This window comes from Carcharodon carcharias, chromosome 18 (assembly GCF_017639515.1).
Source record: "Carcharodon carcharias isolate sCarCar2 chromosome 18, sCarCar2.pri, whole genome shotgun sequence".
Classification (NCBI taxonomy): domain Eukaryota; kingdom Metazoa; phylum Chordata; class Chondrichthyes; order Lamniformes; family Lamnidae; genus Carcharodon; species Carcharodon carcharias.
In genome coordinates, this window is record NC_054484.1 from 107,007,782 (window position 1) to 107,032,099 (window position 24,318).

Sequence of the window (24,318 nt, forward strand, 5' to 3'; positions counted from 1 at the left end):
ATCGTGAGAAGGTGATCATGAGGCGGTGATCACGAGGAGGTGATCGTGAAGTGGTAATCACAAGGAGGTGATTGTGAGTAGGTGATCTCGAGTGGGTGATCGTTAGGAGGTAAAAACGAGGAGGTGATCATGAGGAGGTGATAAAGACTAGGTGATCGTGAGGAGGTGATGGTGAGCAGATGATCGTGAGGAGGTGATCGTGAGGAGCTGATCGTGAGGAGATGATCCTGAGGAGGTGATCAGGAGGAGGTGATCATGAGGAGGTGATAACGAGGAGGTGATCGTGAGGAGGTGATCATGAGGAGGTGATCGTGAGGAGGTGATAATGAGGAGGTGATCATGAGGAGGTGATCGTGAGGGGGTGATCGTGAGGGGGTGATCGTGAGGAGGTGATTGTGCGGAGATGATCACAGGGAGGTGATTGTGAGCAGATGATCAAGAGGAGTTGATCGTGAGGAAGTGATCGCGATTGGGAGATCATGAGGAGGTGATCTCAAGGAGGTTACCGTGAGGAGGTGATAACGAGGAGGTCATCGTGAGGAGTTAATCGTGAGCAGGTGATCGTGAGGAGGTGATAACGAGGAGGTGATCATGAGGAGGTGATTACAAGGAAGTGATCGCGAGGAGGTGATCGTGAGGAGGTGATCACAAGGAGGTGATCGTGAGGAGGTGATAACGAAGAGCTGATCATGAGGAGGTGATCATGAGGAGGTGATCGTGAAGAGGTGATCATGAGGAGTTGATCATGAGGAGGTGATCGTGAAGAGGTGATCGTGAGGAGGTGGTCGTGAGGAAGTGATTGTGAGGAGGTGACCGTGAGGAGGTGATCATGAGGAGGGGATCACGAGGATGTGATCACGAGAAGTTGATCGTGAGGAGGTGATCACGAGGAGGTGATCGTGAGGAGGTGATCATGAGGGGTTGATCATGAGGAGGTGATCACAAGGAGGTGATCGTGAGGAGGTGATAACGAAGAGGTGATCGTGAGGAGGTGATTGTGAGGATGTGATCGTGAGGAGGTGATCGTGAAGAGGTGATCGTGAGGAGTTGATCGTGAGGAGGTGATCGTGAAGAGGTGATTGTGAGGAGGTGATCATGAGGAGGTGATAACGAGGAGGTGATCGTGAGGAGGTGATCATGAGGAGGTGATCGTGAGGAGGTGATAACGAGGAGGTGATCGTGAGGAGGTGATCGTGAGGGGGTGATCGTGAGGGGGTGATCGTGAGGGGGTGATCGTGAGGAGGTGATTGTGCGGAGGTGATCACAGGGAGGTGATTGTGAGCAAATGATCAAGAGGAGTTGATCGTGAGGAAGTGATCGCGATTGGGAGATCATGAGGAGGTGATCTCAAGGAGGTTATCGTGAGGAGGTGATAACGAGGAGGTCATCGTGAGGAGTTAATCGTGAGCAGGTGATCGTGAGGAGGTGATCACAAGGAGGTGATCGTGAGGAGGTGATAACGAAGAGGTGATCATGAGGAGGTGATCACGAGGAGGTGATCAAGAGGAGGTAATCGTGAGGAGGTGATCTCGAGGAGGTGATTGTGAGCAATTGATCGAGAGGAGATGATCATGTGGACATGATCACGAGGATGTGATCATGAGGAGGTGATCGTGAGGAGGTGATAAGTAGGAGGTAATCATGAGGAGGGGATCTCGAGGATGTGATCACGTGGAGGTGATCGTGAGGAGGTGATCACAAGGAGGTGATTGTGAGCAATTGATCGTGAGGAGTTGATCATGAGGACGTGATCACTAGGATGTGATCGTGAGTAGGTGATCGTGAGGAGGCGATAACGAGGAGGTTTTCATGAGGAGGTGATCACGAGGTGGTGATCATGAGGAGGTGATCCTGAGTAGGTGATCATGAGGAGGTGATCACGAGGAGGTGATCACGAGGAGGTGATCACGAGGAGGTAATCATGAGGAGGTGATCTCGAGGATGTGATCACGTGGAGGTGATCGTGAGGAGGTGAAAATGAGGAGGTGATTATGAGGAGGTGATTGCGAGCAATTGATCCTGAGGAGGTGATCATGAGGACGTGATCACGAGGATGTGATTGTGAGTAGGTGATCGCGAGGAGGTGATAACAAGGAGTTTTCATGAGGAGGTGATCACGAAGTGATGATCACAAGGAGGTGATTGTGAGGAGGTGATCGCGAGGAGGTGATCGTGAGGAGGTGATCACGAGGAGGTGATCGTGAGGAGGTGATCGTGAGGCGGTTATCACAAGGAAGTGATCATGAGGAGGTGAAAGTGATGTGGTGAAAGTGAAGTGGTAATCGTGAGGGAGGTGATTGTGAGGAGGTGAAACTGAGGAGATGATCATGAAGATCTGTCGTGAGGTTGTGATCACGAGGAGGTGATGGTGAGGAAGTGATCGTGAGGAGAAGGTCATGAGGCAAGTGATCGTGAGTAGGTGGTCGTTAGGGAGGTGATGACAAGGAGGTGACCACGAGGAGGTGATCGTGAGGAGGTGATCGTGAGGAGGTGATCGTGAGGAGGTGATCATGAGGAAGTGATACTGAGGAGGATATCATGAGAGAGGTGATCACGAGAAGGTTATCGTGAGGAGGTGATCGTGAGGAGCTGATCGTGAGGAGTTGATTGTGAGGAGGTGTTTTTGAGGAGGTGGTCACGAGGAGGTGATCATGAGGAGGTGATCGTGAGGATGTGATCGTGAGAAGGTGATCATGAGGCGCTGATCATGAGGAGGTGATCGTGAAGTGGTAATCACGAGGAGGTGATCGTGCGGAGGTGATCACAAGGAGGTGATCGTGAGTAGTTGATAACGAAGAGGTGATCATGAGGAGGTGATCATGAGGAGGTGATCGTGAGGAGATGATCGCGAGGGGGAGATCATGAGGAGGTGATCACAAGGAGGTGATCGTGAGGAGGTGATAACGAGGAGGTCATCGTGAGGAGGTGATCGTGAGCAGGTGATCGTGAGGAGGTGTTCATGAGAATGTGATTACAAGGAAGTGATCGTGAGGAGGTGATCGTGCGGAGGTGATCACAAGGAGGTGATCGTGAGTAGTTGATAACGAAGAGGTGATCATGAGGAGGTGATCATGAGGAGGTGATCGTGAGGAGGTGATCGTGAAGAGGTGATCGTGAGGAGTTGACCGTGAGGAGGTGATCGTGAGGAGGTGTTCATGAGAAGGTGATTACAAGGAAGTGATCGCGAGGAGGTGATTGTGAGGAGGTGATCACAAGGCGGTGATCGTGAGTAGGTGATAACGAAGAGGTGATCATGAGGAGGTGATCATGAGGAGGTTTTTGTGAGGAGGTGGTCTTGAGGAAGTGATTGTGAGGAGGTGACCGTGAGGAGGTGATCATGAGGAGGGGATCACGAGGAGGTGATCAAGAGGAGGTGAAAGTGATGTGGTGAAAGTGAGGTGGTGATCGTGAGGGAGGTGATTGTGAGGAGGTGAAACTGAGGAGATGATCATGAAGATCTGTCGTGAGGTGGTGATCACGAGGAGGTGATGGTGAGGAAGTGATCGTGAGGAGAATGTCATGAGGCAAGTGATCGTGAGTAGGTGGTCGTTAGGGAGGTGATCACAAGGAGGTGACCAAGAGGAGGTGAACGTGAGGAGTTGATCGTGAGGAGGTGATCGTGAGGAGGTGATCATGAGGAGGTGATATTGAGGAGGATATCATGAGGGAGCTGATCATGAGAAGGTTATCGTGAGGAGGTGATCGTGAGGAGCTGATCGTGAGTTGATTGTGAGGAGGTGATTTTGAGGAGGTGGCCACGAGGAGGTGATCGTGAGGAGTTGATCGTGAGGATGTGGTCGTGAGAAGGTGATCATGACGCGGTGATCACGAGGAGGTGATCGTGAAGTGGTAATCACAAGGAGGTGATCGTGAGTAGGTGATCTCGAGTGTGTGATCACGAGGAGGTGAACACGAGGAGGTGATCATGAGGAGGTGATAACGAGGAGGTGATCGTGAGGAGGTGATCGTGAGGAGGTGATCGTGATTAAGTGATTGTGAGGAGGTGATCACAGGGAGGTGATTGTGAGCAAATGATCATGAGGAGTTGATCATGAGGAGGTGATCGCGAGGGGGAGATCATGAGGAGGTGATCTCAAGGAGGTGATCGTGAGGAGGTGATAATGAGGAGGTCATCGTGAGGACGTAGTTGTGAGCAGGAGATCGTGAGGAGGTGTTCATGAGGAGGTGATTACAAGGAAGTGATCGCGAGGAGGTGATTGTGAGGAGGTGATCACAAGGAGGTGATTGTGAGGAGGTGATAACGAAGAGGTGATAATGAGGAGGTGATCATGAGGAGGTGATCGTGAGGAGGTGATCGTGAAGAGGTGATCGTGAGGAGTTGATCGTGAGGAGGTGATCGTGAAGAGATGATCGTGAGGAGTTGGTCATGAGGAAGTGATTGTGAGGAGGTGACCGTGAGGAGGTGATCACGAGGAGGTGATCATGAGGAGGTGATAACGAGGAGGTGATCATGAGGAGGTGATCGTGAGGAGGTGATTGTGAGGAGGTGATCACAAGGAGTTGATCATGAGGAGGTGATCACAGGTAGGTGATTGTGAGCAGATGATCACGAGGAGTTGATCATGAGGAGATGATCGCGAGGGGGAGATCATGACGAGGTGATCACAAGGAGGTGATCGTGAGGAGGTGATAACGAGGAGGTCATCGTGAGGAGGTGATCGTGAGCAGGTGATCATGAGGAGGTGTTCATGAGAATGTGATTACAAGGAAGTGATCGTGAGGAGGTGATCATGCGGAGGTGATCACAAGGAGGTGATCGTGAGTAGTTGATAACGAAGAGGTGATCATGAGGAGGTGATCATGAGGAGGTGATCGTGAGGAGGTGATCGTGAAGAGGTGATCGTGAGGAGTTGACCGTGAGGAGGTGATCGTGAGGAGGTGTTCATGAGAAGGTGATTACAAGGAAGTGATCGCGAGGAGGTGATTGTGAGGAGGTGATCACAAGGCGGTGATCGTGAGTAGGTGATAACGAAGAGGTGATCATGAGGAGGTGATCATGAGGAGGTGATTGTGAGGAGGTGGTCTTGAGGAAGTGATTGTGAGGAGGTGACCGTGAGGAGGTGATCATGAGGAGGGGATCACGAGGAGGTGATCAAGAGGAGGTGAAAGTGATGTGGTGAAAGTGAGGTGGTGATCATGAGGGAGGTGATTGTGAGGAGGTGAAACTGAGGAGATGATCATGAAGATCTGTCGTGAGGTGGTGATCACGAGGAGGTGATGGTGAGGAAGTGATCGTGAGGAGAATGTCATGAGGCAAGTGATCGTGAGTAGGTGGTCGTTAGGGAGGTGATCACAAGGAGGTGACCAAGAGGAGGTGAACGTGAGGAGGTGATCGTGAGGAGGTGATCGTGAGGAAGTGATCATGAGGAGGTGATATTGAGGAGGATATCATGAGGGAGCTGATCATGAGAAGGTTATCGTGAGGAGGTGATCGTGAGGAGCTGATCGTGAGGAGTTGATTGTGAGGAGGTGATTTTGAGGAGGTGGCCACGAGGAGGTGATCGTGAGGAGTTGATCGTGAGGATGTGGTCGTGAGAAGGTGATCATGACGCGGTGATCACGAGGAGGTGATCGTGAAGTGGTAATCACAAGGAGGTGATCGTGAGTAGGTGATCTCGAGTGTGTGATCATGAGGAGGTGAACACGAGGAGGTGATCATGAGGAGGTGATAACGAGGAGGTGATCGTGAGGAGGTGATCATGAGGAGGTGAAAGTGATGTGGTGAAAGTGAGGTGGTGATCGTGAGGGAGGTGATTGTGAGGAGAGAAACTGAGGAGATGATCATGAAGATCTGTCAAAAGGTGGTGATCATGAGGAGGTGATGGTGATTAAGTGATCGTGAGGAGAAGGTCATGAGGCAAGTGATCGTGAGGAGGAGGTCGATAGGGAGGTGATCACAAGGAGATGACCACGAGGAGATGATCGTGAGGAGGTGATCGTGAGGAGGTGATCGTGAGGAGGTGATCATGAAGAGGTGATATTGAGGAGGATATCATGAAGGAGGTGATCACGAGGAGGTGATCGTGAGGAGGTGATCATGAGGATGTGATCGTGAGAATGTGATCATGAGGCGGTGATAACGAGGAGGTGATCATGAAGTGGTAATCACGAGGAGGTGATCGTGAGTAGGTGAACACGAGGAGGTGATCATGACGAGGTGATAACGACTAGGTGATCGTGAGGAAGTGATGGTGAGCAGATGATCGTGAGGAGGTGATCGTGAGCAGATGATCACAAGGAGGTTACCGTGAGGAGGTGATCGTGAGGAGCTGATCGTGAGGAGATGATCCTGAGGAGGTGATCACGAGGAGGTGATCATGAGGAGGTGATAACGAGGAGGTGATCATGAGGAGGTGATCATGAGGAGATGATTGTGAGGAGGTGATCACAAGGAGTTGATCATGAGGAGGTGATCACAGGTAGGTGATTGTGAGCAGATGATCACGAGGAGTTGATCATGAGGAGATGATCGCGAGGGGGAGATCATGAGGAGGTGATCACAAGGAGGTGAACGTGAGGAGGTGATAACGAGGAGGTCATCGTGAGGAGGTGATCGTGAGCAGGTGATCGTGAGGAGGTGTTCATGAGAATGTGATTACAAGGAAGTGATCGTGAGGAGGTGATCGTGCGGAGGTGATCACAAGGAGGTGATCGTGAGTAGTTGATAACGAAGAGGTGATCATGAGGAGGTGATCATGAGGAGGTGATCGTGAGGAGATGATCGCGAGGGGGAGATCATGAGGAGGTGATCACAAGGAGGTGATCGTGAGGAGGTGATAACAAGGAGGTCATCGTGAGGAGGTGATCGTGAGCAGGTGATCGTGAGGAGGTGTTCATGAGAATGTGATTACAAGGAAGTGATCGTGAGGAGGTGATAACGAGGAGGTGATCGTGAGGAGGTGATCATGAGGAGGTGATCGTGAGGAGGTGATAACGAGGAGGTGATCGTGAGGAGGTGATCGTGAGGAGGTGATCGTGATTAAGTGATTGTGAGGAGGTGATCACAGGGAGGTGATTGTGAGCAAATGATCATGAGGAGTTGATCATGAGGAGGTGATCGCGAGGGGGAGATCATGAGGAGGTGATCTCAAGGAGGTGATCGTGAGGAGGTGATAATGAGGAGGTCATCGTGAGGACGTAATTGTGAGCAGGAGATCGTGAGGAGGTGTTCATGAGGAGGTGATTACAAGGAAGTGATCGCGAGGAGGTGATTGTGAGGAGGTGATCACAAGGAGGTGATTGTGAGGAGGTGATAACGAAGAGGTGATAATGAGGAGGTGATCATGAGGAGGTGATCGTGAGGAGGTGATCGTGAAGAGGTGATCGTGAGGAGTTGATCGTGAGGAGGTGATCGTGAAGAGATGATCGTGAGGAGTTGGTCATGAGGAAGTGATTGTGAGGAGGTGACCGTGAGGAGGTGATCACGAGGAGGTGATCATGAGGAGGTGATAACGAGGAGGTGATCATGAGGAGGTGATCGTGAGGAGGTGATTGTGAGGAGGTGATCACAAGGAGTTGATCATGAGGAGGTGATCACAGGTAGGTGATTGTGAGCAGATGATCACGAGGAGTTGATCATGAGGAGATGATCGCGAGGGGGAGATCATGACGAGGTGATCACAAGGAGGTGATCGTGAGGAGGTGATAACGAGGAGGTCATCGTGAGGAGGTGATCGTGAGCAGGTGATCATGAGGAGGTGTTCATGAGAATGTGATTACAAGGAAGTGATCGTGAGGAGGTGATCATGCGGAGGTGATCACAAGGAGGTGATCGTGAGTAGTTGATAACGAAGAGGTGATCATGAGGAGGTGATCATGAGGAGGTGATCGTGAGGAGGTGATCGTGAAGAGGTGATCGTGAGGAGTTGACCGTGAGGAGGTGATCGTGAGGAGGTGTTCATGAGAAGGTGATTACAAGGAAGTGATCGCGAGGAGGTGATTGTGAGGAGGTGATCACAAGGCGGTGATCGTGAGTAGGTGATAACGAAGAGGTGATCATGAGGAGGTGATCATGAGGAGGTGATTGTGAGGAGGTGGTCTTGAGGAAGTGATTGTGAGGAGGTGACCGTGAGGAGGTGATCATGAGGAGGGGATCACGAGGAGGTGATCAAGAGGAGGTGAAAGTGATGTGGTGAAAGTGAGGTGGTGATCGTGAGGGAGGTGATTGTGAGGAGGTGAAACTGAGGAGATGATCATGAAGATCTGTCGTGAGGTGGTGATCACGAGGAGGTGATGGTGAGGAAGTGATCGTGAGGAGAATGTCATGAGGCAAGTGATCGTGAGGAGGTGGTCGTTAGGGAGGTGATCACAAGGAGGTGACCAAGAGGAGGTGAACGTGAGGAGGTGATCGTGAGGAGGTGATCGTGAGGAGGTGATCATGAGGAGGTGATATTGAGGAGGATATCATGAGGGAGCTGATCATGAGAAGGTTATCGTGAGGAGGTGATCGTGAGGAGCTGATCGTGAGGAGTTGATTGTGAGGAGGTGATTTTGAGGAGGTGGCCACGAGGAGGTGATCGTGAGGAGTTGATCGTGAGGATGTGGTCGTGAGAAGGTGATCATGACGCGGTGATCACGAGGAGGTGATCGTGAAGTGGTAATCACAAGGAGGTGATCGTGAGTAGGTGATCTCGAGTGTGTGATCATGAGGAGGTGAACACGAGGAGGTGATCATGAGGAGGTGATAACGAGGAGGTGATCGTGAGGAGGTGATCGTGAGGAGGTGATCGTGATTAAGTGATTGTGAGGAGGTGATCACAGGGAGGTGATTGTGAGCAAATGATCATGAGGAGTTGATCATGAGGAGGTGATCGCGAGGGGGAGATCATGAGGAAGTGATCTCAAGGAGGTGATCGTGAGGAGGTAATAACAAGGAGGTCATCGTGAGGACGTAATTGTGAGCAGGAGATCGTGAGGAGGTGTTCATGAGGAGGTGATTACAAGGAAGTGATCGCGAGGAGGTGATTGTGAGGAGGTGATCACAAGGAGGTGATTGTGAGGAGGTGATAACGAAGAAGTGATAATGAGGAGGTGATCATGAGGAGGTGATCGTGAGGAGGTGATCGTGAAGAGGTGATCGTGAGGAGTTGATCGTGAGGAGGTGATCGTGAAGAGATGATCGTGAGGAGTTGGTCATGAGGAAGTGATTGTGAGGAGGTGACCGTGAGGAGGTGATCATGAGGAGGGGATCACAAGGATGTGATCATGAGGAGGTGATCGTGAGGAGGTGATCACGAGGAGGTGATCATGAGGAGGTGATCACGAGTTGGTGATCATGATGAGGTGATCACAAGGAGGTGATCGTGAGGAGGTGATAACAAAGAGGTGATCGTGAGGAGGTGATCATGAGGAGGTGATCGTGAGGAGGTGATCATGAGGAGGTGATCGTGAGGATGTGATCGTGAAGAGGTGATTGTGAGGAGGTGGTTGTGAGGAAGTGATTGTGAGGAGGTGACCGTGAGGAGGTGATCATGAGGAGGGGATCACGAGGATGTGATCATGAGGAGGTGATCGTGAGGAGGTGATCGTGAGGAGTTGACCGTGAGGAGGTGATCATGAGGAGGGGATCACGAGGTGGTGATCGTGAAGAGGTGATCACAAGGAGGTGATCACAAGGAGGTGATCATGAGGAGCTGATCATGTGGAGGTGATCATGAGGAGGTGATCACAAGGAGTTGATCAAGAGGAGGTGATCCTGAGTAGGTGATCATGAGGAGGTGATCACAAGGAAGTGATCACGAGGAGGTGATCATGAGGAGGTGATCATGAGGAGGTAATCGTTAGGTGGCGATCTCGAGGATGAGATCACGTGGAGGTGATCGTGAGGAGGTGATCACAAGGAGGTGATTGTGAGCAATTGATCGTGAGGATTTGATTATGAGGACGTGATCACGAGGATGTGATCGTGAGGAGGTGATCGTGAGGAGGTGATAACGAGGAGGTTTTCCTGAGGAGGTGATCAAGAAGAGATTATCGCAAGGAGGTGATTATGAGGAGGTGAAAGTGATGTGGTGAAAGTGAGGTGGTAATCGTGAGGGAGGTGATTGTGAGGAGGTGAAACTGAGGAGATGATCATGAAGGTCTGTCGTGAGGTAGTGATCATGAGGAGGTGATGGTGAGGAAGTGATCGTGAGGAGAAGGTCATGAGGCAAGTGATCGTGAGGAGGTGGTCGTTAGGGAGGTGATCACAAGGAGGTGACCACGAGGAGGTGATCGTGAGGAGGTGATCGTGAGGAGGTGATCGTGAGGAGGTGATCATGAGGAGGTGATACTGAGGAGGATATCATGAGGGAGGTAATCACGAGAAGGTTATCGTGAGGAGGTGATCGTGAGCAGCTGATCGTGAGGAGTTGATTGTGAGGAGGTGATTTTGAGGAGGTGGTCACGAGGAAGTGATCGTGAGGAGGTGATCGTGAGGATGTGATCGTGTGAAGGTGATCATGAGGCGGTGATCACGAGGAGGTGATCGTGAAGTGGTAATCACGAGGAGGTGATCGTGAGTAGGTGCTCTCGAGTGGGTGATCGTGAGGAGGTGAACACAAGGAGGTGATCATGACGAGGTGATAACGACTAGGTGATCGTGAGGAGGTGATGGTGAGCAGATGATCGTGAGGAGGTGATCGTGAGCTGATGATCACGAGGAAGTGACCGTGAGGTGGTGCTCGTGAGGAGCTGATCGTGAGGAGATGATCCTGAGGAGGTGATCACGAGGAGGTGATCATGAGGAGGTGTTAACGAGTAGGTGATCATGAGGAGGTGATGGTGAGCAGATGATCGTGAGGAGGTGATCGTGGGGAGGTGATCGTGAGGAGCTGATCGTGAGGAGATGATCCTGAGGAGGTGATCATGAGGAGGTGATCATGAGGGGGTGATAACGAGGAGGTGATCATGAGGAGGTGATCGTGAGGAGGTGATAACGAGGAGGTGATCACAAGGAGTTGATCATGAGGAGGTGATCACAGGTAGGTGATTGTGAGCAGATGATCACGAGGAGTTGATCATGAGGAGATGATCGCGAGGGGGAGATCCTGAGGAGGTGATCACAAGGAGGTGATCGTGAGGAGGTGATAACGAGGAGGTCATCGTGAGGAGGTGATCATGAGCAGGTGATCGTGAGGAGGTGTTCATGAGGAGGTGATTAAAAGGAAGTGATCGCGAGCAGGTTATCGTAAGGAGGTGATCACAAGGAGTTGATCCTGAGTAGGTGATAACGAAGAGGTAATCATGAGGAGGTGATCATGAGGAAGTGATCGTGAGGAGGTGATCGTGAAGAGGTGATCGTGAGGAGTTGATCGTGAGGAGGTGATCGTGAGGAGGTGATCGTGAAGAGGTGATCGTGAGGAGTTGATCATGAGGAGATGATCGTGAAGAGGTGATTGTGAGGAGGTGGTCTTGAGGAAGTGATTGTGAGGAGGTGACCTTGAGGTGGTGATCATGAGGAGGGGATCACGAGGAGGTGATCATGAGGAGGTGAAAGTGATGTGGTGAAAGTGAGGTGGTGATCGTGAGGGAGGTGATTGTGAGGAGGTGAAACTGAGGAGATGATCATGAAGATCTGTCGTGAGGTTGTGATCACGAGGGGGTGATGGTGAGGAAGTGATCGTGAGGAGAAGGTCATGAGGCAAGCGATCGTGAGGAGGTGGTCGTTAGGGAGGTGATCACAAGGAGGTGACCAAGAGGAGGTGATCGTGAGGAGTTGATCGTGAGGAGGTGATCGTGAGGAGGTGATCATGAGGAAGTGATATTGAGGAGGATATCATGAGGGAGGAGATCACGAGAAGGTTATCGTGAGGAGGTGATCGTGAGGAGCTGATCGTGAGGAGTTGATTGCTTGGAGGTGATTTTGAGGAGGTGGTCACGAGGAGGTGATCGTGAGGAGGTGATCGTGAGGATGTGATCGTGAGAAGGTGATCATGAGGAGGTGATCACGAGGAGGTGATCGTGAAGTGGTAATCACAAGGAGGTGATCGTGAGTAGGTGATCTCGAGTGGGTGATCATGATGAGGTGAACACGAGGAGGTGATCATGAGGAGGTGATAACGAGGAGGTGATCGTGAGGAGGTGATCATGAGGAGGTGATCGTGAGTAGGTGATAACGAGGAGGTGATCGTGAGGAGGTAATCGTGAGGTGGTGATCGTTATTATTTGATTGTGAGGAGGTGATCACAGGGAGGTGATTGTGAGCAGATGATCATGAGGAGTTGATCATGAGGAGGTGATCACGAGGGGGAGATCATGAGGAGGTGATCTCCAGGAGGTGATTGTGAGGAGGTGATAACGAGGAGGTCATCGTGAGGAGGTAATCATGAGCAGGTGATCGTGAGGAGGTGATTGTGAGGAGGTGATCACAAGGATGTGATCGTGAGGAGGTGATAACGAAGAGGTGATAATGAGGAGGTGATCATGAGGAGGTGATCGTGAGGAGGTGATCGTGAAGAGGTAACCGTGAGGAGTTGGTCGTGAGGAAGTGATTGTGAGGAGGTGACCGTGAGGAGGTGATCATGAGGAGGGGATCACGAGGATGTGATCATGAGGAGGTGATCATGAATAGGTGATCACGAGGAGGTGATCGTGAGGAGGTGATCACGAGGGGGTGATCATGAGGAGGTGATAACGAGGAGGTCATCGTGAGGAGGTGATCGTGAGCAGGTGATCGTGAGGAGGTGTTCATGAGGAGGTGATTACAAGGAAGCGATCGCGAGGAGGTGATCATGAGGAGGTGATCACAAGGAGGTGATCATGAGGAGGTGATAACGAAGAGGTGATCGTGAGGAGGTGATCGTGAGGAGGTGATCACGAGGGGGTGATCATGAGGAGATGATCACAAGGAGGTGATCATGAGGAGGCGATAACGAAGAGGTGATCGTGAGGAGGTGATCGTGAGGAGGTGATCGTGAGGAGGTGATCGTGAAGAGGTGATCGTGTGGAGTTGATTGTGAGGAGGTGATCGTGAAGAGTTGATTGTGAGGAGGTGACCGTGAGGAGGTGATCATGAGGAGGGGATCACGAGGATGTGATCATGAGAAGGTGATCGTGAGGAGGTGATCATTAGGAGGTGACCGTGAGGAGGTGATCATGATGAGGGGATCACGAGGTGGTGATCGTGAAGATGTGATCACAAGCAGGTGATCACAAGGAGGCGATCGTGAGGAGCTGATCACGTGGAGGTGATCATGAGGAGGTGATCACAAGGAGGTGATCAAGAGGAGGTGATCCTGAGTAGGTGATCGTGAGGATGTGATCACAAGGAGGTGATCACGAGGAGGTGATCATGAGGAGGTGATCACGAGGAGGTAATCGTGAGGAGGTGATCTCGAGGATGTGATCACGTGGAGGTGATCGTGAGGAGGCGATCACAAGGAGGTGATTGTGAGCAATTGATCGTGAGGATTTGATCATGAGAACGTGATCACGATGATGTGATCGTGAGGAGGTGATCGTGAGGAGGTGATAACGAGGAGGTTTTAATGAGGTGGTGATCACGAAGAGATGATCACAAGGAGGTGATTGTGAGGAGGTGAAAGTGATGTGGTGAAAGTGAGGTGGTAATTGTGAGGGAGGTGATTGTGAGGAGGTGAAACTGAGGAGATGATCATGAAGATCTGTCGTGAGGTGGTTATCAGGAGTAGGTGATGGTGAGGAAGTGATCGTGAGGAGAAGGTCATGAGGCAAGTGATCTTGAGGAGGTGGTCGTCAGGGAGGTGATCACAAGGAGGTGACCACGAGGACGTAATCGTGAGGAGGTGATCGTGAGGAGGCGATACTGAGGAGGATATCATGAGGGAGGTGATCACGAGAAGGTTATCGTGAGGAGGTTATCGTGAGGAGCTGATCGTGAGGAGTTGATTGTGAGGAGGTGTTTTTGAGGAGGTGGTCACAAGGAGGTGATCATGAGGAGGTGATCATGAGGATGTGATCGTGACAAGGTGATCATGAGGCGGTGATCACGAGGAGGTGATCGTGAAGTGGTAATCACGAGGAGGTGATCATGAGCAGATGATCACGAAGAGGTGACCGTGAGGAGGTGATCGTGAGGAGCTGATCGTGAGGAGATGATCCTAAGGAGCTGATCATGAGGAGGTGATCATGAGGAGGTGATAACGAGTAGGTGATCGTGAGGAGGTGATGGTGAGCAGATGATCGTGAGGAGGTGATCGTGGGGAGGTGATATGATGAGTTGATTGTGAGGAGATGATCATGAGGAGGTGATCACGAGGAGGTGATCATGAGGGGGTGATAACGAGGAGGTGATCATGAGGAGGTGATCGTGAGGAGGTGATTGTGAGGAGGTGATCACAAGGAGTTGATCATGAGGAGGTGATCACAGGGAGGTGATTGTGAGCAGATGATCACGAGGAGTTGATCATGAGGAGGTGATCACGAGGGGGAGATCATGGTGAGGTGATCACAAGGAGGTGATCGTGAGGAGGTGATAACGAGGAGGTCATCGTGAGGAGGTGATCGTGCGCAGGTGATCGTGAGGAGGTGTTCATGAGGAGGTGATTACAAGAAAATGATCGCGAGGAGGTGATCGTGAGGAGGTGATCACAAGGAGGTGATCGTGAGGAGGCGATAACGAAGACGTGATCATGAGGAGGTGATCATGACGAGGTGTTCGTGAAGAGGTGATTGTGAGGAAGTGGTCGTCAGGAAGTGATTGTGAGGAGGTGACCGTGAGGAGGTGATCATGAGGAGGGGATCACGAGGAGGTGATCATGAGGAGGTGAAAGTTATGTGGTGAAAGTGAGGTGGTGATCATGAGGGAAGTGATTGTGAGGAGGTGAAACTGAGGAGATGATCATGAAGATCTGTCGTGAGGTGGTGATCACGAGGAGGTGATGGTGAGGAAGTGATCGTGAGGAGAAGGTCATGAGGCAAGTGATCGTGAGTAGGTGGTCGTTAGGGAGGTGATCACAAGGAGGTGACCAAGAGGAGGTGAACGTGAGGAGTTGATCGTGAGGAGGTGATCATGAGGAGGTGATCATGAGGAGGTGATATTGAGGAGGATATCATGAGGGAGGTGATCACGAGAAGGTTATCGTGAGGAGGTGATCGTGAGGAGCTGATCGTGAGGAGTTGATTGTGAGGAGGTGATTTTGAGGAGGTGGTCACGAGGAGGTGATCGTGAGGTGGTGATCGTGAGGATGTGATCGGGAAAGGTGATCATGAGGTGGTGATCACGAGGAGGTGATCGTGAAGTGGTAATCACAAGGAGGCGATCGTGAGTAGGTGATTTCAAGTGGGTGATCGTGAGGAAGTGAACACGAGGAGGTGATCATGACGAGGTGATAATGACTAGGTGATCGTGAGGAGGTGATGGTGAGCAGATGATCGTGAGGAGGTGATCGTGAACAGATGATCACGAGGAGGTGACCGTGAGGAGGTGATCGTGAGGAGCTGATCGTGAGGAGATGATCCTGAGGAGGTGATCATGAGGAGGTGATCATGAGGAGGTGATAATGTGGAGGTGATCATGAGGAGGTGATCATGAGGAGGTGATCGTGAGGAGGTGATCATAGGGAGGTGATTGTGAGCAGATGATCATGAGAAGTTGATCATGAGGAGGTGATGATCGTGAGGGGGAGATCATGAGGAGGTGATCTCAAGGAGGTGATCGTGAGGAGGTGATAACGAGGAGGTCATCGTGAGGAGATAAGCGTGAGCTGGTGATCGTGAGGAGGTGTTCATGAGGAGGTGAATACAAGGAAGTGATCGCGAGGAGGTGATCGTGAGGAGGTGATCACAAGGAGGTGATCGTGAGGAGGTGAAAATGAGGAGGTGATCATGAGGAGGTGATCGTGAGGAGGTGATCGTGAAGAGGATATCATGAGGGAGGTGATCACGAGAAGGTTATCGTGAGGAGGTGATCGTGAGGAGCTGATCGTGAGGAGTTGATTGTGAGGAGGTGATTTAGAGGAGGTGGTCACGAGGAGGTGATCGTGAGGAGGTGATCGTGAGGATGTGATCATGAGAAGGTGATCATCAGGTGGTGATCACGAGGAGGTGATCGTGAAGTGGTAATCACAAGGAGGTGATCGTGAGTAGGTGATCTCGAGTGGGTGATCGTGAGGAAGTGAACACGAGGAGGTGATCATGATGAGGTGATAACGACTAGGTAATCGTGAGGAGGTGATGGTGAGCAGATGATCGTGAGGAGGTGATCGTGAGCAGATGATCACGAGGAGGTGATCGTGAGGAGGTGATCGTGAGGAGCTGATCGTGAGGAGATGATCCTGAGGAGGTGATCATGAGGAGGTGATCATGAGGAGGTGATAATGTGGAGGTGATCATGAGGAGGTGATCATGAGGAGGTGATCGTGAGGAGGTGATAACGAGGAGGTGATCGTGAGGAGGTGATCGTGAGGAGCTGATCGTGAGGAGTTGTTTGTGAGGAGGTGATTTTGAGGAGGTGGTCACGAGGAGGTGATCGTGAGGAGGTGATCGTGAGGATGTGATCATGAGAAGGTGATCATGAGGTGGTGATCACGAGGAGGTGATCGTGAAGTGGTAATCACAAGGAGGTGATCGTGAGTAGGTGATCTCGAGTGGGTGATCGTGAGGAAGTGAACACGAGGAGGTGATCATGATGAGGTGATAATGACTAGGTAATCGTGAGGAGGTGATGGTGAGCAGATGATCGTGAGGAGGTGATCGTGAGCAGATGATCACGAGGAGGTGACCGTGAGGAGGTGATCGTGAGGAGCTGATCGTGAGGAGATGATCCTGAGGAGGTGATCATGAGGAGGTGATCATGAGGAGGTGATAATGTGGAGGTGATCATGAGGAGGTGATCATGAGGAGGTGATCGTGAGGAGGTGATAACGAGGAGGTGATCGTGAGGAGGTGATCGTGAGGAGGTGATCGTGAGGAGGTGATTGTGAGGAGGTGATCACAGGGAGGTGATTGTGAGCAGATGATCACGAGAAGTTGATCATGAGGAGGTGATGATCGCGAGGGGGAGATCATGAGGAGGTGATCTCAAGGAGGTGATCGTGAGGAGGTGATAACGAGGAGGTCATCGTGAGGAGATAATCGTGAGCAGGTGATCGTGAGGAGGTGTTCATGAGGAGGAGATTACAAGGAAGTGATCGTGAGGAGGTGATCGTGAGGAGGTGATCACAAGGAGGTGATCGTGAGGAGGTGATCATGAGGAGGTGATCATGAGGAGGTGATCGTGAGGAGGTGATCGTGAAGAGGTGATCGTGAGGAGTTGATCGTCAGGAGGTGATCGTGAAGAGGTGATCGTGAGGAGGTGGTCGTGAGGAAGTGATTGTGAGGAGGTGACTGTGAGGAGGTTATTATGAGGAGGGGATCACGAGGATGTGATCTTGAGGAGGTGATCATGAGGAGGTGATCATGAGGAGGTGATCGTGAGGAGGAGATCACGAGGGGGTGATCATGAGGAGATGATGACAAGCAGGTGATCGTGAGGAGGTGATAACGAGGAGGTCCACGTGAGGAGGTGATCGTGAGCAGGTGATCGTGAGTAGGTGTTCATGAGGAGGTGATTACAAGGAAGTGATCACGTGGAGGTGATCATGAGGAGGTGATCACAAGGAGGTGATCGTGAGGAGGTGATAACGAAGAGGTGATCGTGAGGAGGTGATCATGAGTAGGTGCTCGTGAGGAGGTGATCGTGAAGAGGTGATCGTGAGGAGTTGATCGTGAGGAGGTGATCGTGAAGAGGTGATTGTGAGGAGGTGGTCGTGAGGAATTGATTGTGAGGAGGTGACCGTGAGGAGGTGATCATGAGGAGGGGATCACGAGGATGTTATCATGAGGAGGTGATCGTGAGTAGATGATCGTGAGGAGGTGACCGTGAGGAGATGATCATGAGGAGGGGATAATGAGGTGGTGATCGTGAAGTGGTGATCACAAGGAGGTGATCACAAGGAGGTGATCATGAGGAGCTGATCACGTGGAGGTGATCATGAGGAGGTGATCACAAGGAGGTGATCAAGCTGAGGTGATCCTGAGTAGGTGATCATGAGGAGGTGATCACGAGGAGGTTATGACGAGGAGGTGAGCATGAGGAGGTGATCACGAGGAGGTAATCGTGAGGAAGTGATCTCGAGAATGTGATCACATGTAGGTGATCATGAGGAGGTGATCACGAGGAGGTAATCGTGAGGAGGTGATCCCGAGGATGTGATCACGTGGAGGTGATCGTGAGGAGGTGATCACAAGGAGGTGATTGTGAGCAATTGATCGTGAGGATTTGATCATGAGGACGTGATCACGAGGATGTGATCGTGAGGAGGTGATCGTGAGGAGGTGAGAACGAGGAGGTTTTTATGAGGAGGTGATCACGAGGGGGTGATCATGAGGAGGTGATCATGATGAGGTGATCACGAGGAGGTGATCACGAGGAGGTAATCATGAGGTGGTGATCACGTGGGGGTGATCATGAGGAGGTGATACTGAGTAGGTGATCGTGAGGAGGTGATCACGAGTAGGTGATCACGAGGAGGTGATCACGAGGAGGTAATCATGAGGAGGTGATCTCGAGGATGTGATCACGTGGAGGTGATCGTGAGGAGGTGATCACAAGGAGGTGATTGTGAGCATTGATCGTGAGGAGGTGATCATGAGGACGTGATCACGAGGATGTGATTGTGAGGAGGTGATCTAGAGGAGGTGATATCGAGGAGGTTTTCATGAGGAGTTGATCACGAAGTGATGATCACAAGGAGGTGATTGTGAGGAGGTGATCGTGAGGAGGTGATCGTGAGGAGGTGATCACGAGGAGGTGATTATGAAGAGATTATCACAAGGAGGTGATCACGAGGAGGTGATCGTGAAGAGGTGATCACAAGGAGGTGACCACAAGGAGGTGATCGTGAGGAGGTGATCGTGAGCAGGTTATCACAAGGAGGTGATCATGAGGAGGTGAAAGTGATGTGGTGAAAGTGAGGTGGTAATCGTGAGAAGGTGATTGTGAGTAGGTGAAACTGAGGAGATGATCATGAAGATCTGTCGTGAGGTGGTTATCAGGAGGAGGTGATGGTGAGGAAGTGATCGTGAGGAGAAGGTCATGAAGCAAGTGATCGTGAGGAGGTGGTCGTTAGGGAGGTGATCACAAGGAGGTGATCACGAGGAGGTGATCGTGAGGAGGTGATCGTGAGCAGATGATCACGAGGAGGTGACCGTGAGGAGGTGATCGTGAGGAGCTGATCGTGAGGAGATGATCCTGAGGAGGTGATCATGAGGAGGTGATCATGAGGAGGTGATAATGTGGAGGTGATCATGAGGAGGTGATCATGAGGAGGTGATCGTGAGGAGGTGATAACGAGGAGGTGATCGTGAGGAGGTGATCGTGAGGAGGTGATCGTGAGGAGGTGATTGTGAGGAGGTGATCACAGGGAGGTGATTGTGAGCAGATGATCACGAGAAGTTGATCATGAGGAGGTGATGATCGCGAGGGGGAGATCATGAGGAGGTGATCTCAAGGAGGTGATCGTGAGGAGGTGATAACGAGGAGGTCATCGTGAGGAGATAATCGTGAGCAGGTGATCGTGAGGAGGTGTTCATGAGGAGGAGATTACAAGGAAGTGATCGTGAGGAGGTGATCGTGAGGAGGTGATCACAAGGAGGTGATCGTGAGGAGGTGATCATGAGGAGGTGATCATGAGGAGGTGATCGTGAGGAGGTGATCGTGAAGAGGTGATCGTGAGGAGTTGATCGTCAGGAGGTGATCGTGAAGAGGTGATCGTGAGGAGGTGGTCGTGAGGAAGTGATTGTGAGGAGGTGACTGTGAGGAGGTTATTATGAGGAGGGGATCACGAGGATGTGATCTTGAGGAGGTGATCATGAGGAGGTGATCATGAGGAGGTGATCGTGAGGAGGAGATCACGAGGGGGTGATCATGAGGAGATGATGACAAGCAGGTGATCGTGAGGAGGTGATAACGAGGAGGTCCACGTGAGGAGGTGATCGTGAGCAGGTGATCGTGAGTAGGTGTTCATGAGGAGGTGATTACAAGGAAGTGATCACGTGGAGGTGATCATGAGGAGGTGATCACAAGGAGGTGATCGTGAGGAGGTGATAACGAAGAGGTGATCGTGAGGAGGTGATCATGAGTAGGTGCTCGTGAGGAGGTGATCGTGAAGAGGTGATCGTGAGGAGTTGATCGTGAGGAGGTGATCGTGAAGAGGTGATTGTGAGGAGGTGGTCGTGAGGAATTGATTGTGAGGAGGTGACCGTGAGGAGGTGATCATGAGGAGGGGATCACGAGGATGTTATCATGAGGAGGTGATCGTGAGGAGATGATCGTGAGGAGGTGACCGTGAGGAGATGATCATGAGGAGGGGATAATGAGGTGGTGATCGTGAAGTGGTGATCACAAGGAGGTGATCACAAGGAGGTGATCATGAGGAGCTGATCACGTGGAGGTGATCATGAGGAGGTGATCACAAGGAGGTGATCAAGCTGAGGTGATCCTGAGTAGGTGATCATGAGGAGGTGATCACGAGGAGGTTATGACGAGGAGGTGAGCATGAGGAGGTGATCACGAGGAGGTAATCGTGAGGAAGTGATCTCGAGAATGTGATCACATGTAGGTGATCATGAGGAGGTGATCACGAGGAGGTAATCGTGAGGAGGTGATCCCGAGGATGTGATCACGTGGAGGTGATCGTGAGGAGGTGATCACAAGGAGGTGATTGTGAGCAATTGATCGTGAGGATTTGATCATGAGGACGTGATCACGAGGATGTGATCGTGAGGAGGTGATCGTGAGGAGGTGAGAACGAGGAGGTTTTTATGAGGAGGTGATCACGAGGGGGTGATCATGAGGAGGTGATCATGATGAGGTGATCACGAGGAGGTGATCACGAGGAGGTAATCATGAGGTGGTGATCACGTGGGGGTGATCATGAGGAGGTGATACTGAGTAGGTGATCGTGAGGAGGTGATCACGAGTAGGTGATCACGAGGAGGTGATCACGAGGAGGTAATCATGAGGAGGTGATCTCGAGGATGTGATCACGTGGAGGTGATCGTGAGGAGGTGATCACAAGGAGGTGATTGTGAGCATTGATCGTGAGGAGGTGATCATGAGGACGTGATCACGAGGATGTGATTGTGAGGAGGTGATCTAGAGGAGGTGATATCGAGGAGGTTTTCATGAGGAGTTGATCACGAAGTGATGATCACAAGGAGGTGATTGTGAGGAGGTGATCGTGAGGAGGTGATCGTGAGGAGGTGATCACGAGGAGGTGATTATGAAGAGATTATCACAAGGAGGTGATCACGAGGAGGTGATCGTGAAGAGGTGATCACAAGGAGGTGACCACAAGGAGGTGATCGTGAGGAGGTGATCGTGAGCAGGTTATCACAAGGAGGTGATCATGAGGAGGTGAAAGTGATGTGGTGAAAGTGAGGTGGTAATCGTGAGAAGGTGATTGTGAGTAGGTGAAACTGAGGAGATGATCATGAAGATCTGTCGTGAGGTGGTTATCAGGAGGAGGTGATGGTGAGGAAGTGATCGTGAGGAGAAGGTCATGAAGCAAGTGATCGTGAGGAGGTGGTCGTTAGGGAGGTGATCACAAGGAGGTGATCACGAGGAGGTGATCGTGAGGAGGTGATTGTGAGGAGGTGATCGTGAGGAGGTGATCATGAGGAGATCATACTGAGGAGGATATTATGAGGGAGGTGATCACGAGAAGGTTATCGTGAGGAGGTGATCGTGAGGAGCTGATCATGAGGAGTTGATTGTGAGGAGGTGTTTTTGAGGAGGTGGTCACGAGGAGGTGATCGTGAGGATGTGATCGTGAGGATGTGATCGTGAGAAGGTGATCATGAGGCGGTGATCACGAGGAGATGATCGTGAAGTGGTAATCACGAGGAGGTGATCGTGAGTAGGTGCTCCCGAGTGGGTGATCGTGAGGAGGTGAACACGAGGAGGTGATCATGACGAGGTGATAACGACTACGTGATCGTGAGGAGGTGATGGTGAGCAGATGATCGTGAGATGATCCTGAGGACGTGATCATGAGGAGGTGAGAACAAGTAGGTGATCGTGAGGAAGTGATGGTGAGCAGATGATCGTGAGGAGGTGATCGTGGGGAGGTGAACTGAGGAGCTGATTGTGAGGTGATGATCCTGAGGAGGTGATCACGAGGAGGTGATCATGAGGAGGTGATAACGAGGAGGTGATCATGAGGAGGTGATCGTGAGGAGGTGATTGTGAGGAGGTGATCACAAGGAGTTGATCATGAGGAGGTGATCACAGGGAGGTGATTGTGTGCAGATGATCACGAGGAGTTGATCATGAGGAGGTGATCGCGAGGGGGAGATCATGAGGAGGTGATCACAAGGAGGTGATCGTGAGGAGGTGATAATGAGGAGGTCATCGTGAGGAGGTGATCGTGAGCAGGTGATCGTGAGGAGGTGTTCATGAGGAGGTGATTACAAGGAAGTGATCGCGAGGAGGTGATCGTGAGGAGGTGATCACAAGGAGGTGATCGTGAGGAGGTGATCATGAGGAGGTGATCGTGAGGAGGTGATCGTGAAGAGGTGATCGTGAGGAGTTGATCGTGAGGAGGTGATCGTGAAGAGGTGATTGTGAGGAGGTGGTCGTGAGGAAGTGATTGTGAGGAGGTGACCGGGAGGAGGTGATCATGAGGAGGGGATCACGAGGTGGTGATTGTGAGGAGGTGAAAGTGATGTGGTGAAAGTGAGGTGGAGTTCGTGAGGGAAGTGATTGTGAGGAGCTGAAACTGAGGAGATGATCATGAAGATCTGTCCTGAGGTGATGATCACGAGGAGGTGATGGTGAGGAAGTGATCGTGAGGAGAAGGTCATGAGGCAAGTGATCATGAGGAGGTGGTCGTTAGGGAGGTGATCACAAGGAGGTGACCACGAGGAGGTGATCGTGAGGAGGTGATCGTGAGGAGGTGATCGTGAGGAGGTGATCATGAGGTGGAGATATTGAGGAGGATATCATGAGGGAGGTGATCACGAGAAGGTTATAGTGAGGAGGTGATCGTGAGGAGCTGATCGTGAGGAGTTGATTGTGAGGAGGTGATTTTGAGGAGGTGGTCACGAGGAGGTGATCTTGAGGAGGTGATCATGAGGAGGTCATACTGAGGAGGATATTATGAGGGAGGTGATCACGAGAAGGTTATCGTGAGGAGGTGATCGTGAGGAGCTGATCGTGAGGAGTTGATTGTGAGGAGGTGATTTTGAGGAGGTGGTCACGAGGAGGTGATCGTGAGGAGGTGATCGTGAGGATGTGATCGTGAGAAGGTGATCATGAGGCGGTGATCACGAGGAGATGATCGTTAAGTGGTAATCACGAGGAGGTGATCGTGAGTAGGTGCTCCCGAGTGGGTGATCGTGAGGAGGTGAACACGAGGAGGTGATCATGACGAGGTGATAACGACTACGTGATCGTGAGGAGGTGATGGTGAGCAGATGATCTTGAGGAGATGATCCTGAGGAGGTGATCATGAGGATGTGATAACGAGTAGGTGATCGTGAGGAAGTGATGGTGAGCAGATGATCGTGAGGTGATGATCCTGAGGAGGTGATCACGAGGAGGTGATCATGAGGAGGTGATAACGAGGAGGTGATCATGAGGAGGTGATCGTGAGGAGGTGATCACAAGGAGTTGATCATGAGGAGGTGATCACAGGGAGGTGATTGTGTGCAGATGATCACGAGGAGTTGATCATGATGAGGTGATCGCGAGGGGGAGATCATGAGGAGGTGATCACAAGGACGTGATTGTGAGGAGGTGATAATGAGGAGGTCAGCGTGAGGAGGTGATCGTGAGCAGGTGATCGTGAGGAGGTGTTCATGAGGAGGTGATTACAAGGAAGTGATCGCGAGGAGGTGATTGTGAGGAGGTGATCACAAGGAGGTGATCGTGAGGAGGTGATCATGAGGAGGTGATCGTGAGGAGGTGATCGTGAAGAGGTGATCGTGAGGAGGTGATCGTGAGGAGGTGATCGTGAAGAGGTGATTGTGAGGAGGTGGTCGTGAGGAAGTGATTGTGAGGAGGTGACCGGGAGGAGGTGATCATGAGGAGGGGATCACGAGGAGGTGATCATGAGGAGGTGAAAGTGACGTGGTGAAAGTGAGGTGGAGTTCGTGAGGGAGGTGATTGTGAGGAGCTGAAACTGAGGAGATGATCATGAAGATCTGTCCTGCGGTGATGATCACGAGGAGGTGATGGTGAGGAAGTGATCGTGAGGAGAAGGTCATGAGGCAAGTGATCGTGAGGAGGTGGTCGTTAGGGAGGTGATCACAACGAGCTGACCACGAGGAGGTGATCGTGACGAGGTGATCGTGAGG